The following is a 17,251-nucleotide window of genomic DNA, read 5'->3' as shown; positions in this document are numbered from 1 at the left end:
ACGTTATCATCTCATTTAATTTAAGTGAATGAACCAGTTGAGCAAAATCAAAACAACTCTTTCCTCAAAAATAACTGTGAACAAGCCAGCAGTGTCTGTTCGTTAGGACTTCGCACTGTTCATTACACCCATGTAATTAATGTCACCTCTGCTACCAGCCTCACATGGCCCTCATGTTTCTTTGGGGAGAAAGTGAACCTTTAAAAAAGCAACCTGGAGAGCTGAGCCCAGCCTCACATCACTGGCATTGAAATGACTCTGCTTCCTGATGGATGAATGTGCTTATCTGGGTCACTCATTTTTGGTTGAGTGCTTTTGGAAATCTATCTTCAACAAGTGCCAGCCACTGCGGCAGGATGGAATTTGCCTTCATTCCCTGAAACAAATGCCTAGTTACATTGCATATGGAGAGACATAGTTCAGAAAATTCAGTAAAGAGAAGGTTCTGTTGCCTGCTGCACAGCAATATGCAGCCAAAGTGCCAAGGGGCATCTTCCTGGCCCACACGTGCTGGGGGCAGCCAGCTGCCTCGCTGCCAACCACCCTTGCTCAGGCAGGCTCTCCTGGCCATTGGCATCTTGGGTCCTTGAACTCTCTAATATCTTGTCCTTTTCTTTGCAGGACCTTGCACTGTTCTCCTGCCTTCTTCAATCTTGTCTCCTCACACCCACTCATTCATTCATATTTATCGAGCAGCTGCCAATGCGTCAGACCCCAGTCTAGGTGCTGGAGTTATAGCAGGAAACAAAACAAAGCCCACGCCCTTCTGTACTTTACAGTCTAGGCAGAGAGACAGACGGTAAACAGATACACACAGAACAAATATTCTACTAGGTACTCAACAGTGATGTGAAGAGAAAAAATGGGAACAGGATAAGGCACGATGAGAAGGAGATTTGAGTGAGGGCAGTGGTTCTCTACTAGGGCAGACTGCCTACTGTGGGACATTTTATAGCATCTGGAAACACTTGTCCTGTTACAACTCTGAGAGTGTCAGTGGGGTCCTGTGGGTTGAGGCTAGCAATGCTACTGATCTGAAAATTCACAGGGAAGAATGACCTAGATTACAATGTCACCAGGGCTGACCTTGAGAAACCCTGAGTCAGGGCACTGTCCAGTGAGGAAGCAGAAGCCACACAGTATCTTCAACAGGGAAAGCTTAACATAAAGAATTATTAACAGGGAGGGGGATTGGCTAGTAAGAAGTAAAACGAATTTTGAAGAATACTGGCACAGTGGCTATAAACTGATATAGACCACCCAGAGAGAGCTGCCTCCAGAGCTCAGATCCGGACTCCCCTGCAGCTGCCAGGGCTATGGTGTGCTGACTGCTGCCTTGCTGAGGGAGCTCAAGAAAGTTACACTGCAGGAGTCGAACGGCACCAGTGCCAAAAGTGCATTCTGCAGGAGCCCGATGCTGGAGGATACCCAGCGACCTGCTGCATAAGTCAAGCACTGGAGAAAGTGTGCTCAACAGGAGCTCCCAGTAGGTGGGTATGCAGGAGTGCTAGAGACAGGGTTACAGGGCTGGCTGGCAGGGCTGTGCCCAGCCAGGAGTGGGCATGACTATGTGGGGGTGTGGGGCACAGCGAAATGGTTGCCCAGCCAGAGCCTGGGCCAGGGCACTGCTGAATACTATGCAATAGGAGCTGAAAAAAGCAAAACCACAGCAACATTGAGACCAGGGGGAAAGCCCTCCAGCGCCCCCTACTGACAAAATTTAACATGAACCCACTATGCACAGAAGAAAAGCTTTCAGAATCACTGCCATTACTGCAGAGCAGGTACTGAAGGGTGAATTTGGAATTGAGGGGAAATAAACTGGTGACTGTCACATGGTGGACTTTTGGACAGTGGCACTGTTAGAAGATGGGGTGGGATACGGTGTCTCTGAACAAAAACATTAATAATATCCACCCCAAGGTAACTCACATTTCTACGCATAGAAGGGAGGGGGGAAAAGAAAACACCCACCTCTTTCCCATCCCAACTCATCTTAGTTTTTCATAACCTCAAAATTATAGAGGTGGGAAAAGACTTCAAAGATCAGGTCCAGCTCACCCATTTTATAGATGAGAAAAAAGGGGCCCAGAGAACCTAAATGATTCCAGAATCTATAGGCTTCTATGGACTGGGGCCTATTTATTTGTTGGATATAGTGGTGAGAAGAGCTCACGGCTGGAGGCCTACATTGGGCACAGAGCTTCTAGAAGGGGGGAGATAGAGAGGAAGGGGTCAAATGAGCTCACCTTTAAAGACTCTCAGGGAGATTCCCTGTGGTAAACTACATGATAATTTCTTATTTATGTGCTTTTAATTTTTTTTTCTCCCACCAATATTCTGTTCTGTGAGCACAAACTCTTTGTATATCTAGTTCAGCTGCATAGCCATCCCCAAAATGCTTCCCGGTCCTCAGGAACTCAGTAAACACTGTGGGAGAGTCACCACCTCCACAGGCCACAGGATCCCTCAGTAGCTCAGAGGTCGTGACGAAAACCCAGCTTCCGCCTCTTCTTCAGGTAGAAATCCCTGCTACAGTCAAAACACAAACAGGCCCTGGCCGGTTGGCTCAGTGGTAGAGCATCGGCCTGGTGTGCAGGAGTCCCGGATTCGATTCCCGGCCAGGGCACACAGGAGAAGCGCCCATCTGCTTCTCCACCCCTCCCCCTCTCCTTCCTCTCTGTCTCTCTCTTCCCCTCCCGCAGCCAAGGCTCCATTGGAGCAAAGTTGGCCCCGGGCGCTGAGGATGGCTCCATGGCCTCTGCCTCAGGCGCTAGAGTGGCTCTGGTTGCAACAGAGCGACGCCCCAGATAGGCAGAGTATTGCCCCCTGGTGGGCGTGCCGGGTGGATCCCGGTCGGGCGCATGCAGGAGTCTGTCTGACTGCCTCCCCATTTCCAACTTCAGAAAAATACCAAAACAAAAACAAAAACACACAAACAAACAGCAGCCACTTCTTTTCACTGTTGCCTTCTTCAGTAACATTAGTTTCATGTAAAGTGTATAGAAATCAACTGGTAAATAAGTACTTTCACATATGTTGTTGGATTCTTTTCGGTGTATTATCAAACTTCTTTTTCAGATTTTATTCATTTTTAGAGAGAGAGGAAAGAGAGAGAGAGAGAGAGAGAGAGAGAGAGAAGGGGGAAGAGCAGGAAGCATCAACTCTCATGTGTGCCTTGACCAGGCAAGCCCAGAATTTCAAACCGGTGACCTCAGCTTTCCAGGTCGAAGCTTTATCCACTGCGCCACCACAGGTCAGGCTCAAACTCTTTTTTAATCATGAACATTCTGTTGTTAATCATGTTATGAGCTGGGGCTGTAGTATCATCCCAAAAGGTTGGGTGGAACCTGGTAGAATCAAAGCCAGAGGGGACAGCATGGGGCTGGGAAGGTCTCGGGACCAAAATCAACCGGAATGATGTGTGCTCAGGTGACGTCAAGGTACAGCCAGGATAGAGCCAAGAATGATATCAAGAGAGTCCATGTTCACAGCCAAAGACCACACAGAACTTCACATCAAATCCCCCCCCAAAAAAGAAGAAACAATTGAAAGAACTCAGAGATTAAGCAGCAATGTCCTAATCAGGAGGGTCCAAATAAGGTGGCATGGTTGAGAACAGGAGCAGGATTCAGCACAAATCTGTGAATGTGATAAAGCAGTCTCTTTATTTGTACCTATACCAAATATAGGCAGAATGGGAGTCTATAGGGCAGACACCTCATGGGCCACCTCCCACTCCCCTGGCCCGTGGTAAATGGAACGTGGAAGAGGCACCTTTTGATGGGGGATGAAGCCTGATAGGAACGTGCCAGCTTTTTCTGTAAAGGATTGCTGTCACCTGCTTTTAATCCCATAAAGAACCTTAATGTGGAGTGAGAAGCAATGTAAACATTCAATAACTGATGTGTCTTTGCCACTTGTAAATAATTATGTTAAAACAAAAAAAAAAACCTTTTTACGGAGAAAATGGAAACTTTACACAAAATAGGCAGTAGAGATTATTTTCTAAATTGTTCAGAAATGAGCCACAGAGAAGGAAGCTCCATCTAAGCCTAAAGTGTGTTATCTGGTTGGGTCACCCCTTCTTTCATTCAGCAAATACTGATATCTCCCTAAACACCTGTCTCCACTAGATGATTCTATCTGCTTTCCTATGCCCCTGGTGCAGACACAATCCTTTCTCCATAGCCAAAGCACTGCTCATTGCAGGGTTCAGCTGCAGAGGCAGCTGGGCCACTAAGAATTCCAGCTCACTTGCCATTGGCAGTGGGTCTGGGTGAGCAACTCCAGCTCCTTATCAACACAACCCAGGAAGCAGGACAAGTGACTTGGCAGTGCCTGGAGAACAATCGCCAGTTGGGCTGCTTCCCAAGCCTCTCCTTCAAGGGCTCACTAACCCAGGCTTCTGCTGGCACTGCTGCCCTGGTTTTGATGCAAGGAAGGATGACAAAATCAAGGCTTCCACCCTGGCACCGGAACCATGGCCCATGGCTGCAAGGACACTCAAGTAACTGGTTTTTATACAACCTGTTTAAAACAGGACAGATTCCTCAAAGATCAATGGAAACAGCCTCAGTCTATTTTAAAATCTCAGCAAAGAGGAAAAAACGCCACAGAGTAAGGGAACACATGAGATTAATGCTCTCCCCACACCACAGGGGTAAAATTAATGCCCTGAGCACACCAGCTGGGGGCAGATCCCTCTGAGGCAATGAATGCTGTGGGCAAAGGCTGCTGATAAGTTCATTCTGTGCAGCATTTGAAATAAGATTTATAGATACACACCACACCGGAGTGTCATTCCTTGCAGAATATAAATACCCCAGAAACACTCATGGTCAAGCAACAGCATGCAACTTGCAAAGACTTCCTATTTCGTCCTGACCTTGTGCCCTTGTTGCCATGTAATTCATAGACTATGAAGTAGAAAAATTATGAATATTAGGTTTTTTAAAAACTGGCAATGAAAAAAATGTGTTTATAATATGCATTTTCATAATAAAATCATCTAAAAAGTTAACTTCTGATTTACAAGGACACTTGTTTATTCAAATATTTTAGAAGTATAAATATACAAGTATATATTATTTCCAGGTAATGCCTGATATATTCATCATAGTATAACAAGCTGGCGAGGGCTTCCCATTTGCTCATGGGTCTGTTGGATGGTACACATTCCCAACTTCCCTCAGCCTCACTGTGTGAGACAAACATTTCTGTAACGATGGCATGATTACCTGCAAGGAGAAAATAAATCCAAACTACTGTATTTCCCATGTAGAAGATGCTCCCATGTATAAGACGCACCTTAATTTTGGGGCCTAAAATTTGAAAAAAAAATGTATTACATAAAGTTACTGAACTCAAGTTATATGCATCATAAAATTCATACAACTCCTCATCACTGTCAAAACTCCCATACATTAGCTTATCCTCATCTGTGTCTGATAACGAATCACTGTCTTCATATATTGCCTCGTCCTCAGTTCCATCTATGGCATTTGAAATGCAACACTTCTTAAATGACTTGACAAACATCTCAATCTTGATATTATCCCAGGATCTTTTCATGCAGCTACAAACTTCTCCTATAGTTGGTTTCTTCACTCTTCCTGCTGGTGTCAGATTGTCCCGGGAAGACTTCACCCATTGGTTCCATTGGTCTCTCATAGCAGCCTTGAAGGGTTTGTTAATGCTGACATCAAGTGGTTGAAGCTGGGATGTGAAGCTTCCAGGTATGACAGCAAGTTTTGTTTTTTGCTCTCCAGCAATCTTCTTTGTGTTTTTTGTTATGTGTGCCCTGAACTGATCAAGCACAAATAGGGCAGGTTTGTGTAAGAGCCCACCTGGTCTCTTTCTCCAAAATTTCTCAAACCAGATCTTCATCCCATCCTGATCCATCCAACCCTTATCATGAATGTGGACAATCACTCCTCAAGGAATGTCTTCTTTTGGCATTGTATTGCGTTTGAAAATCAGCATAGAAGGCAGCTTGGTTCTGTCAGCACAACAAACTAGAAAAACTGTATAATGGCTCTTTTCATGTCCACTTGTTTTCACAGTTACAGTTTTCACCCCCTTCTTATCAACGGTTCTGTTACTAGGGACATCAAACTGAAGAGGGACTTCATCCATATTTGCAATCTGTCCCAACTCAAACTGATGTGTCTTTCAACATTGAATGAAAAAATGATAAAATTCAAAGACTTTCTGCTCATATCTTTCAGGCATCTTTTGGTCAAGTCTGGTGCCTGTACACATGCTTAGTCCATCTCGTTTCATGAACCTGAAGCACCAATTGTGTCTCCTTTGAAATCAGTAACTTCTTTTTCATCAGCAATTCTTCTTGCCTCATGCTGAACCATCTTTGTGGACACAGGAATTCTAAATGCCCTTTGCTCTTCAATCCCTATCTTCAATTCCCTCTCTAAATCAGGCCATTTTGCTGACTTGGCTCTCATGGCCTTCTTCTGCTGTGGTGTTTTCAGTAGGGTTTCCTCTTCCTGTAACCAGTCTCAGGTTGACTCCTTAGTTGGAGGAGGACCAAACTTATGTTCAGCAGCATGATTTTCATTCACTTTTGCAAACTGGATCATTTTTAACTTGAATTCAGCACTATACAAAATCTTTTCTGAGCCATTTCTGGGCAGAACGTGGCAAAACATAACCTACTATAATATACCAGTAACAAGCGCGAAACAATGAGCGCAAAGACAACAAGCGCAAAAAGCGGGAAGTGCCAATAAGAGCATCTACAACCACTATGTAAGATTCACCCAGTTTTTAGATCCCAAATTTTTTGGGAACAGGTACATCTTATACATGGGGGAATACATGGGGGAATTGGGTCTAATTTCAATGATGTCAGACCAATGGAACTGGAAATATTTTAATATTTTAAAAATTTGACTGAATTAACTTTAGAATTTAAATCTAAGAATAATAAGCTTTAAATTCACAACTCATGTACATGTAAGGAGCATTTAACTTCCTCCTTCAAACCTTTTACCAAAGGATATCATATCCAATGCATGAACGATCTTAGCTGTCCTCACTCCCCGTGCGTCCTCATGACAGCGTCCTTGGGGTCACAAGCAGTTAGGTAGCAAAACGGTCATCCCCTAAAAAGGAAAATGAGTAAAATCATATACTTTTATTAACCAATGTCACCCCAATAAATTTGGTAATAAAAAAAAGAAAGTGAAAGAAAGGACAGAGATTGTCCACAAATTAAAACAGCTACACTCAGCTGGTGGCCTGTCAGGGTCCTAGAGGCTTCGAATATGAGAACTAGACAATCACTTAGAGATTCAGTGCGGCAAAATCAGGGGTCCAGGCAGAGATGGATTAAGGTTGGTTGAGACCCCCGGTGCAGAAGAAAATATTGGACTCCTCACATTAGAAAAAAGTGTAAAGTTGGGGTTTTGCAGGCCCTTCAGAAGTTGGGGCCCAGGGTGTGTGCCCAGTGTGCCTGCCGTTAAATCCACCTCTGGCTCCAGGTCACCCGCTGGTTGATAGATTAGAATATAGTGCGGTTAATTACTGTCCTTAAACTCTGTTGAAGATGTCAGATTCCAAAAGAAAAACCAACTGTGGATAGGCAACCTCTAAACCATGAGTGAGCTCTGGCCCCAACTAAATTTCATTTGTCATAGACAGCACAAACCCAGATGAATTAAGAGGCTTTATCAGTAACAATAAGCAAAAATTAAATCTCAAGTTCACAGTTTTAGCTTGGAAAGTTTTTTAAATGACAAGAAGTGGAAAGGGGAATGACTTTATACTTAGAAATAAGGAGTCATGGCTCATTTATAGGTCCAGCAAAATAGGTAGCTGGGTTTTTTCCCCACTGATTTGAGAGAGAGAGATTGTGTGTGTGTGTGTGTGTGTGTGTGGGATGAGGGGGAGAAAGAAGCACCAACTTGTTGTTCCACTTAGTTGTTCCCTTTTTAGACTAAAGAAACAGAAACACTGGAAGGCATAGTCAGTGAACCCCCTACTGATGGCCCAAGGGTGAGACCCAAAAGCTGCCAGTGCACCCACCTCAAGGAAAGGAGATGCAGCATCTCTGTGGGGCTGCCTATGGAGTGCCCTAAACCAAGCCATGGCCCCAAGCCTCAGAACATGCAAATGGGGTGAGGATGATCAGAAGAAAGAATGGAGGGGAAGACTTCTGGTCGCCTGAGGGGCTCTGTGGTCCCCTCAGCAGGAAAGGGACAGAGGTGCTCTCTCCCTTCCTGGAGCCAGATGGGACTTTAAAGAAATCTGCTTGAAGAATTTGATGTGAGCCAGTAGTCTGTAGAAGCCAGACAGGGACTGGTGCCTGACCCCTGCCTATAGCATTCTGAAAACAAGTCTGGCCAGAGGCCCCCCTCGATGGAGAGCAAAGAAAGAAAGCAGGCCATGATGGCTGCAACCTGCCTTCTGAGCTTGGAGGAGTAGGGAGTGTTTCCCGTGGACCAGAGTGAACCCTGCAGAAGGTCATGACGCTTGAGTTGTCTTGAATCTGTCTGAAACAGAAAGTGGTCACAAAAGAACAGTCTGTGAAGGGTGGAACCTTCAGAAACAAAGCTGAGAGGGAAAAATCCAAATGACCAGTCAGAGGGGCACTGCCTGTCTACTGCATCAGTGAGCCACACAGTGGGCAGAGGGCCCTCAAAGTGGGTCTCCATAGGAACATTTTTAAAGAGCTAACAAAAATCAGAGCTCTCATTTGGGTGTCTGGTGGTTCCTACTGCCTCTCCTCTCTTCCTCTTTCTCACCCTGAGGCTAAGCCAGCCTAGGGAGTGAAAGGTGAGGGTAAGACAGGAGACAAGGAAACATTGCAGAAGCGGGGCCCACGCCACTCCCCTCACTGCGGGCTTTAAATGGGAGACATTAAGCTTTGGTATTAGACGCAACTAGACTTTTGAAGCCTAGAAAAGGAGTCTGTTCATTAGACCTAAAGCTGAACAGGAAAGCTATGGGATCAGATGGACACACTGGAAAGTGGGGAAGGTGACAGATGGTGAAGAAGCATCGGGTTCTTCCTGCTTACACTGCACCAAGTCTCCTTATTTAATTGCTTAGTTATAGGAACTACACTGGGGCAACATTCCCAGTCAGGAGGGAGGTTTCTGACATCGTGGATTGCCACTCACTTGGGTTTCAGGTAAACTTCAATTTTGGCCAGTAAACAGAGCTGTCCACTAACCTTAACTAAACTCTTGTAAAATGTAGCCATCCCAAGCAAAGGGGGCCACCCTGGTCCCAACAATCCTGAAGTCATGAAGGCTGCCTACACTGTAGTTATGATTCTGCCTAAGGACGTGCGTCTGTTAACATGGAGCCTCGGGACATGACGCGTTGTCTTCAGGGAAGGGAAGGGAAAGCCACATGTGGACAGTCACAGGAATGCGCACTGACATCCTGGGGTTTGTTCAGCCTGCCTGGTGAAGGCTGCAGATTCCAGGCGCTGACCCAAGAACTGGAAAATGTCAGGCTCTGCTCAGCAGGACCCTTCTGTGATTGAGAGGAACAGATGGGCTTGGAGGGAATACAAATGGGAGGATTGCTTAAAAGCAGCTGAATGAGTCCACCGGCCTTTCCCTGATGCTGAGCAAGAAAAGAGACACTCCCCTTCCAGGCGCCTCCCCCTCACATCCTTCAGCAGGGGACGCATTTCTTCTCTGTGCACATGAACTTCTCATTTTCTAAATGTCAAGAACAGGTGAAGAGCCATCCCTCAATATTTCTCCTCATTTGATTGTTCCTCTGTTTGGGGTGGGAGTGGGCAGGGTGTGTGTGTGTGTGTGTGTGTGTGTGTGTGTGTGTGTGTGTGTGTGTGTGTGTTGGTGTATTCACTTTTTAGGGCTTCCTTAACAATTTACTACAAACTTGATGGCTTAAAACAACAGACACTTATTCTCTCACAGTTCTGGAGGCCACATGCCCCACATCAATGTGACCCCAGGACGTGGATCCCTCCAAAGGCTCCAGGGGAGACCCTTGCTGCTTCCTCCAGCTCTGTGGCTCCAAGTGTTCCTCACATTGTGGCTGCATCACTCCAATCTCTGACTCTGTCTTCACATGACCCTTTCTCCTCTAGTGTCATATCTTCTCTTCTTTTGTCTCTTGTAAGGACACTTGTCATTGGGTATAGGGACAAGCTGTCTCTATACCCAATGACAAGTATATAGGATGATCTTATCTTGAGAGCCTTTGTAATTACTTCTGAAAAGCCTTATTTTCTAAATAAGTTCATATTCACAGATTCCTGGTAAATGAGAGGAGAAGGGAGAATGCCATTCAACCTGCTGCCAAAGGCAAAAAGACAGCAACAAAATGGTCAACTATTTAGGGTTCAGGAAGAAAGAACTAGGGTTCATGGGAAAATGCCTCCATTTTGGAGGCATAAGTCCAGCCCCTCCTTGTGTCCATACCAATGCCTCCCGGGGGCCCCCACACCACCGCCTCTCCTAGAATAGCTATATCTGAATCAGTTGGACACATTAGGGTGGAGGAAACACAGGGGGCATTCTCCCCAAAGCTGTGCACCAGCCCACCCCGCTGTTGAGGGGCACACAATGGAAGCATGACAGTTTGTAAGGAGATGGAAAGCCCTGCTCTTTTGTGAAGCAGAAAAACCAATTACCAATGCCTCTTCCTCCAGGGCCAACTTCTCACACAGGTACTGCTCTCTAGAGGAAGAAGAATAAAAAATACTTTGTAAATTTTGAAGGGCTTCATAAATGCAAGCCTTCTTTATGTCATCCTCCTCCTTATGATTCAGAGGAAATGACCCTTTAACTGGTGCCTGGAGAGACCTAGGATCGGCACCAGTGGCAACAGTAGCAGCAAATCCCCACTACAGACTTGACGTGGGTGTGCACAATGTACAGTTTAGACCAAGAACCTGTCAGTTTCATTTTCCTTACTTTTTTTTTTCTGAAGTGAGAAGCAGGGAGGCAGAGAGACAGACTCCCACATGAGCCCAACCGGGATCCACCCGGCATGCCCACCAGGGGGCGATGCTCTGCCCATCTGAGGCATTGCTCCATTGCACTGGAGCCATTCTAGCACCTGAGGCAGAAGCCATGGAGCCATCCTCAGCGCCCGGGCCAACTTTGCTCTAATGGACCCTTGGCTGCGAGAGGGGAAGAGAGAGATAGAGAGAAAGGAGAGGGGAAAGGGTGGAGAAGCAGATGGGTGCTTCTCCTTTGTGCCCTGACTGGGAATCAAACCTGGGATTTCCACACACCAGGCTGATGCACTATCATTTAGCCAACTGGCCAGGGCCTTCATTTTCCTTACTTTTAATGAAAGTAACAACACCTCCCTCCTTGGTTGTTTTAGGAATTAAATGAGTAAAATATGAGTATATGACCCAAGGTCACTCAGCCAGTGAGTGATCTCTGGGGACTCAACCAGATCCTTCTGATTCCAAAGCTGATGAATTAAACTATGGTATATTTTTCCTACTTATGGGACTTTGTATAACAAGGGACAGTCTTTGCCAATAAGACACCTTTTTCTTGTACTCGAGTATTATCTTCTTTCCTTTCAGGTTCTTCTCCTGTGCAGACTTACTAGAATTTCTTAGAAAAATGAGGAACAGATGCATTCTCGTGAGACTAGACTTGGTGAGGCTATTCCGGCAAGCAAACCCAGCATTCTCTGGCTTAGGATCCTGAGCCCTGAGCCCTGGGTCTTCTGTGCCTCCAACAGGCCTTGTGGAAAGGAGCTCTAGACCTTCAGGCACCAGCTGCTCTTGCACAGGCATGTATGAAGTCTCCAGGGGGAAAGGATGCCTTCAGGGAGGTTCAACCCGCTTAAGAAGAGAAGAGTCAGACCACAGAGTACAGAGATGGCAAAAGTAGGTTTACAGTTATACAAATAAAGAATACAATAATTAATAAATAACAATACAATAATAAACTGTTTTGCATACTCACAGTGTAAAGCTATTTTTGCCCACCCCTGTATATGACCAACTGTTGGTAGGAGTGAAAACTGTAAAATAGGATGTGGGTGAGGAATGGACAACCAGGGGGTTGCATGTTGTGGAAACCCCAGCTCAAGTCATCTCACCTCTGTGCGGCTGACCTCAGTGTCTGGTGCTGCCCTGGCCCTAAAGGGGACTTGCACCCTCCTGGTGGCCAAGTATGGGCTGAAGTTCTCCATTTTTTTAAGCCAAGAATTTGAGCCAGTGATTCCAGGGTGGTATATTATGCATATAGAAGGTAAACAATTTCTAAGTGTATTATCCTGACACTCAGGTGCCCCCAACCCTTCATCCTACAGAAGTCACATGCTCAACAATGCCCTGGAAACACTAGACCAAGCCCTTACTCTGTTATTCTCCAAGGGATGGGAAAATTGCCTCGCCAGCCCTCTAGCTCTTGTCTGCTCCTCCAGCCCACATCCAGTCACCTGTATGATGCGGGGGAAACTAGCTTCCCCAGGACTTCTGTTATTCTCAAAACCACTTTGTCCAAGCTTGAACCCTGGACCACCCCTTAATTCTAAATATAGACTACAATGATGGACAAGGCTTTGGTGATGGCTTGGGGACAGAAGGTTTGGTTGCTCTTGGAGCCCAGGGGCCAAGCCTTCCTCAAAGTCTCTGCTGGACGTTGCGAGGCCCTATTCCACGGTTGTGATGAAGACCCCAGCCCAGCTACCAAAGACCCACTTTGGGGTCTGGGCAGGTCTTTTCTAAAGCTTCCAGAGATGAATAAAAGTTTCTAGAGGAAAATCACCATCTGAGATTTGCAATTCTGCCCTCAGTAACGGCATTTTAATTATGCAAAAACACTTAGACTCTTGTTGTCTTAAACCATTCTGTTCCAGCAGATGATATGGGATTTACAAATTTCATAACCAACATGTCCATGAAAGTGTTATTCTCACCTCTGTGCAATAAATGAAGAAGTTTTTATTCTGTGTTTAGAGAAAATGAAACACTATAGACAGCTTCAAAAAAAGAAGATCCTTCCTATATTGGTGTTTCTTGGGGGAAAAAATGGGACCCTAGGCTTTCATGGAGCACCTTTGTACACTAAAAATGAAGGGATGGGAAAAAGAAAAAGGGAGGGGAGGGGGTGAGCAAAGGGGCTGCTTAATTAGTTTCTAACACTTGTTCATATATTATTTTACTTCTGTGTTTACTTGTTTATCTCTCTCACTATAGCAAGCAACCAAAGAGCAGAAACTGATCTAATCAATTGTATAGCCCCGCCTGACCTGTGGTGGCGCCGTGGATAAAGCGTCGACCTGGAAATGCTGAGGTCGCTGGTTCGAAACCCTGGGCTTGCCTGGTCAAGGCACATATGGGAGTTGATGCTTCCAGCTCCTCCCCCCTTCTCTCTCTCTGTCTCTCCCTCTCCTCTCTAAAATGAATAAATAAAAAATTTAAAAAAAATTGTATAGCCCCTGTCCCTAATAGGAACGACCAGTGAAAGCTGGAGAGAAGGAAGGAATGAAGAAAGGAAAGAGGGAGGGAGAACAGAAGGGAGGGAAAAAAGATATTATGATATGCAACCATTTTTCCCTTCCTTTAGACCAGTGGTCCCCAGCCTTTTTTGGGCCACGGACCGGTTTAATGTCAGAAAATATTTTCAGGAACCGGCCTTTAGGGTGGGACAGATAAATGTACAAAATAAAGTTATGTGACTGGCGTAAAAACTGTGGTATTTTTAAATATAATTGTCAAATTTACGATATTTATTGGGCTAAGTTAAAGGAGGAACGAGCATGTCTTCATTATTCAGGCTGTATTTAAATTTGCTATTCTGACAATGTTTCATGTCTGACATCAATATGTAATATGAAAGGTTCAGGCTCGCTACCAATCATGAACCTACGACAATAAAAATAAACATGAATTCACTGTGTACTCATATGCAACTTTATTAGAAGCATCCTTTTACCATCACACCAACAACATAACATGATTAACATCCTCTATGCCTCCAAATACTTTCCAGTCACTATGGTAACGTTTAAACATGCCTTAAAAAATAAGATACAACACAAAAACAAATATAAAGTGCATGAAAAATACAACTCACCATTGTTATGAATATTGTAAGTTAAGGGTTATTTATTATGTTTATATAGAATGAGATAGTAGCCTATCTCTCAACAACCATAACGCTAAATCAGTGGGAGCCCTGTGCTTGTTTCTCTGCAACGAGACGGTCCCATCTAGGGGTAATGGGAGACAATGACACCTGAAGTGTGTTGCTTATGTCCAGTCTATTCCATAATTTTGTTTTGGTTGCTGTCACTGCAGAAAATCCCGCTTCACACAAATAGGATGTCGGAAATGGCAACAGGGTTTTTAGTGCTTTTGTGGCGATATCGGGGTATTCTGCCATGACTTTAATCCAGAACACCGGCAGAGTTGTAGCCTCGAACATATTTTAAAGGCCGCCATCATTTGCGATCTCCAGTAGTTGATCCTCTTCTTGCATAGACACGCTGGATTTACCTGGTTTGTTGACAAATGGATCGCGGATCCATTCCTTGGCAATTCATGGGTCTTTTGTGGTTGGGAAGTAGCGTTCAAACTCTTTTAAAAGCAAATACAAGTGATCGTGCACCAGCTGGGACAATGAAGGCTTGGGCTCAGTCTCTTCCAAAATTCCTGCAAATGTTTGAAACATGTCAAATATACCCCTGTTCACGCGTCGTCCCCACAAATCCAGTTTGGCTTTAAATGCAGCTACTTTATCTGCCAACTTGAAGACAGTTGTCATTTTCCCCTGAAGTGACCAATTGAGTTCACTGAGGAGGTTAAATATGTCGCACAAGTAAGCGAGTTTTGTGACCCATTCTCGTCACTGAAATGTGCTGCTAGTGGTGACTTTTTTTCTAAGAGAAATCTATGCAGCGGCTCTTTGTAGTTCAAACACTCTGGCCAGGGACCTCCCTCGGGATAACCATCTTATTTCTGTGTATAAGAGGTGTCTGTGCTCCACGTTCATTTCCTCACAAAGCTGCTCGAACAGGCGCGAGTAAAGGGCATGTGCTTTGATGTGGTTAATAACTTTAACGACATCATTCAATACGCTGTTAAGTTCCAGTGGTATATTTCGGCTAGCCAGCATTTTCCTGTGAATGACACAATGCGTAGACTCGCATTCAGGTGCAACCTCCTTAATCCGAATAGTTAAACCAAACATCCTTCCAGTCATGGCAGCAGCTCCATCTGTGCATATGCTGACACAAAAAGACCATTTCAGTTTTCCAGTCATCCAGCGATTTAAATAGTTCTGTGGCTGTGGTTTTGGTTGGCAATGATAGTGCACATAACATATCCTCATGCACATCCTCTTGATAAAGATAATGCACGTAAACAAGTAGCATTGCCTTGGTGTCAATATCTATAGATTCGTCAACCTGAAGAGCGTACCACAGTGATTTATTAATCCTTTCCAACAATTGTGATTCAATGTCCTCTGCTATTTCCTCAATGCGCTGTGTGATGGTGGTAGCTGAAAGAGGCATCTGTGCTATCTTTTTAACTGCACCCTCTCCTAGAAGTTCACGACAAATGTCTTTAGTGGCTGGAAGGATCAATTCTTCACCAATGGTGAATGGCTTCTTAGCTTTAGCAATACGATTAGCCACCAAGTATGATGCTCTCAGTGCACTCACATTTATTGATGTAGTGGCCACCAGTAACTGTTTCTGTCCTTCTTGTTCATGCTTTTTTCTTTCGAAATACTCAGAAGGCTTGTCTTTTAAAGTAGGGTGCTTGGTCTCCAAGTGGCAAAGCAGTTTTAAAGGCTTCATTGCCTCATTACTTAGTCGGTCACCACATATTATGCAGAGTGGCCTTCGTGCGCGAGAATCACCAGTTGCGATAAATCCATACTTCAAGTAGGACTCCTGGTATTGTCTGTTAAATGAAGCCTTCTTTTTCTTCGAGTTCGTAGGTTCTTCTTCTGTCTCCTCACTGGCCCTTTTCCACTTCGCAAAAAAACTTTCAATGGAATTTTGTTTTTCACTCACTTTGCTAGTTTATGGGTTTAATTTTAGCGGCAATGTATCACGTGACCGAGACAAGCATCAGGAGTGAGTCTTAAACGGATGTAACAGAGGGAAACTGGTCATTTTTTAAAAATAAAACATCGTTCAGACTTAAATATAAATAAAACGGAAATAATTTAAGTTATTTATTCTTTCTCTGCGGACTGGTACCAAATGGCCCACGGACTGGTAGCAGTCCGTGGCCCGGGGGTTGGGGACCACTGCTTTAGGCCATTCAAAGTGAAGCACAATTCTCTCAGCCTTTATGCTGTTGTCAGTGATTCCAATGGAGGTGAGATGCGGTGAGAATGAATATAAAGCTTTCCAGGCTGATTTGGAGCCTTTGTGTAGTTTACAACCCACGGGTTCTCACCACCAGCATGAGAGGGACTGAGCTCCGAGCCTGGGGATCCTGGAGGAGAAAGCACTGGGAATATTTTATAACCCTCAATGTGTGTGTGACATCTGCCTAAGCTTTTAGAGTGTAGAGCTCTCTCGTGTATATGACCCCATTTTCATTCTCACAGCTGCCCCATGAGGAGGTTACACCAGGCAGCCCCATTTTGCACATGAAGAACTGAGAGTAACCAAGTTATGGGAACCATCCAAGTTCAAGCAGCTGGAACTCGAATCCAGGTTTTCTGACTCTCAGACTAGGACTTATTCTGTTTCACCACAAGTAGAAGCACATTATTGGTTTGTGTCTTTGTGTCATAGAAATCAGTGTTCTTTGCTAAGGTTTAAAGTCTCAAGAGTCTATATTTTCAAAATGGACTTCAGTTACTGATTTGATACCTTGATAAGGAGAAAACAGCTTGAAATTTAAAAGTGATCAATTCTGGGAAAAAGAGCAAAGTGCATCAGTCCTGCCGACAGTGTGGAGACCCTGTGAAGGTGGCCCTCTGAGTGTCAAATTGGTGGAAGGAAAGAGCCCGAACCCAGGCAGCTCGGACCACATTTTGATGAGGTCTAATAACCAAGTTTGGACGGGTCACTCTGTTAAGCATGTTATTGAAAGAGCAAGATAAAGGGGCACCCCTGGAGGAGGTGAGAAGGTGTGTTGGGCAGGGCTGTCAGGCTACAGGTTCCAGGAGAGAAAGGCGTGTGTAGACTTCACTGTGCTTAAAGGTACACTTCTGCGTTCAGGCAACGCTGTGCCTAGACTTGTTCTCTGCACCTGTGCATCACGTCACTAGGGCATCGGCTTAGGCAGAGATTTCTATGTGCATGG

The sequence above is a fragment of the Saccopteryx leptura genome, chromosome 3 (assembly GCF_036850995.1).
Source record: "Saccopteryx leptura isolate mSacLep1 chromosome 3, mSacLep1_pri_phased_curated, whole genome shotgun sequence".
Lineage (NCBI taxonomy): Eukaryota > Metazoa > Chordata > Mammalia > Chiroptera > Emballonuridae > Saccopteryx > Saccopteryx leptura.
Note: the sequence above shows the minus strand (reverse complement) of the source record.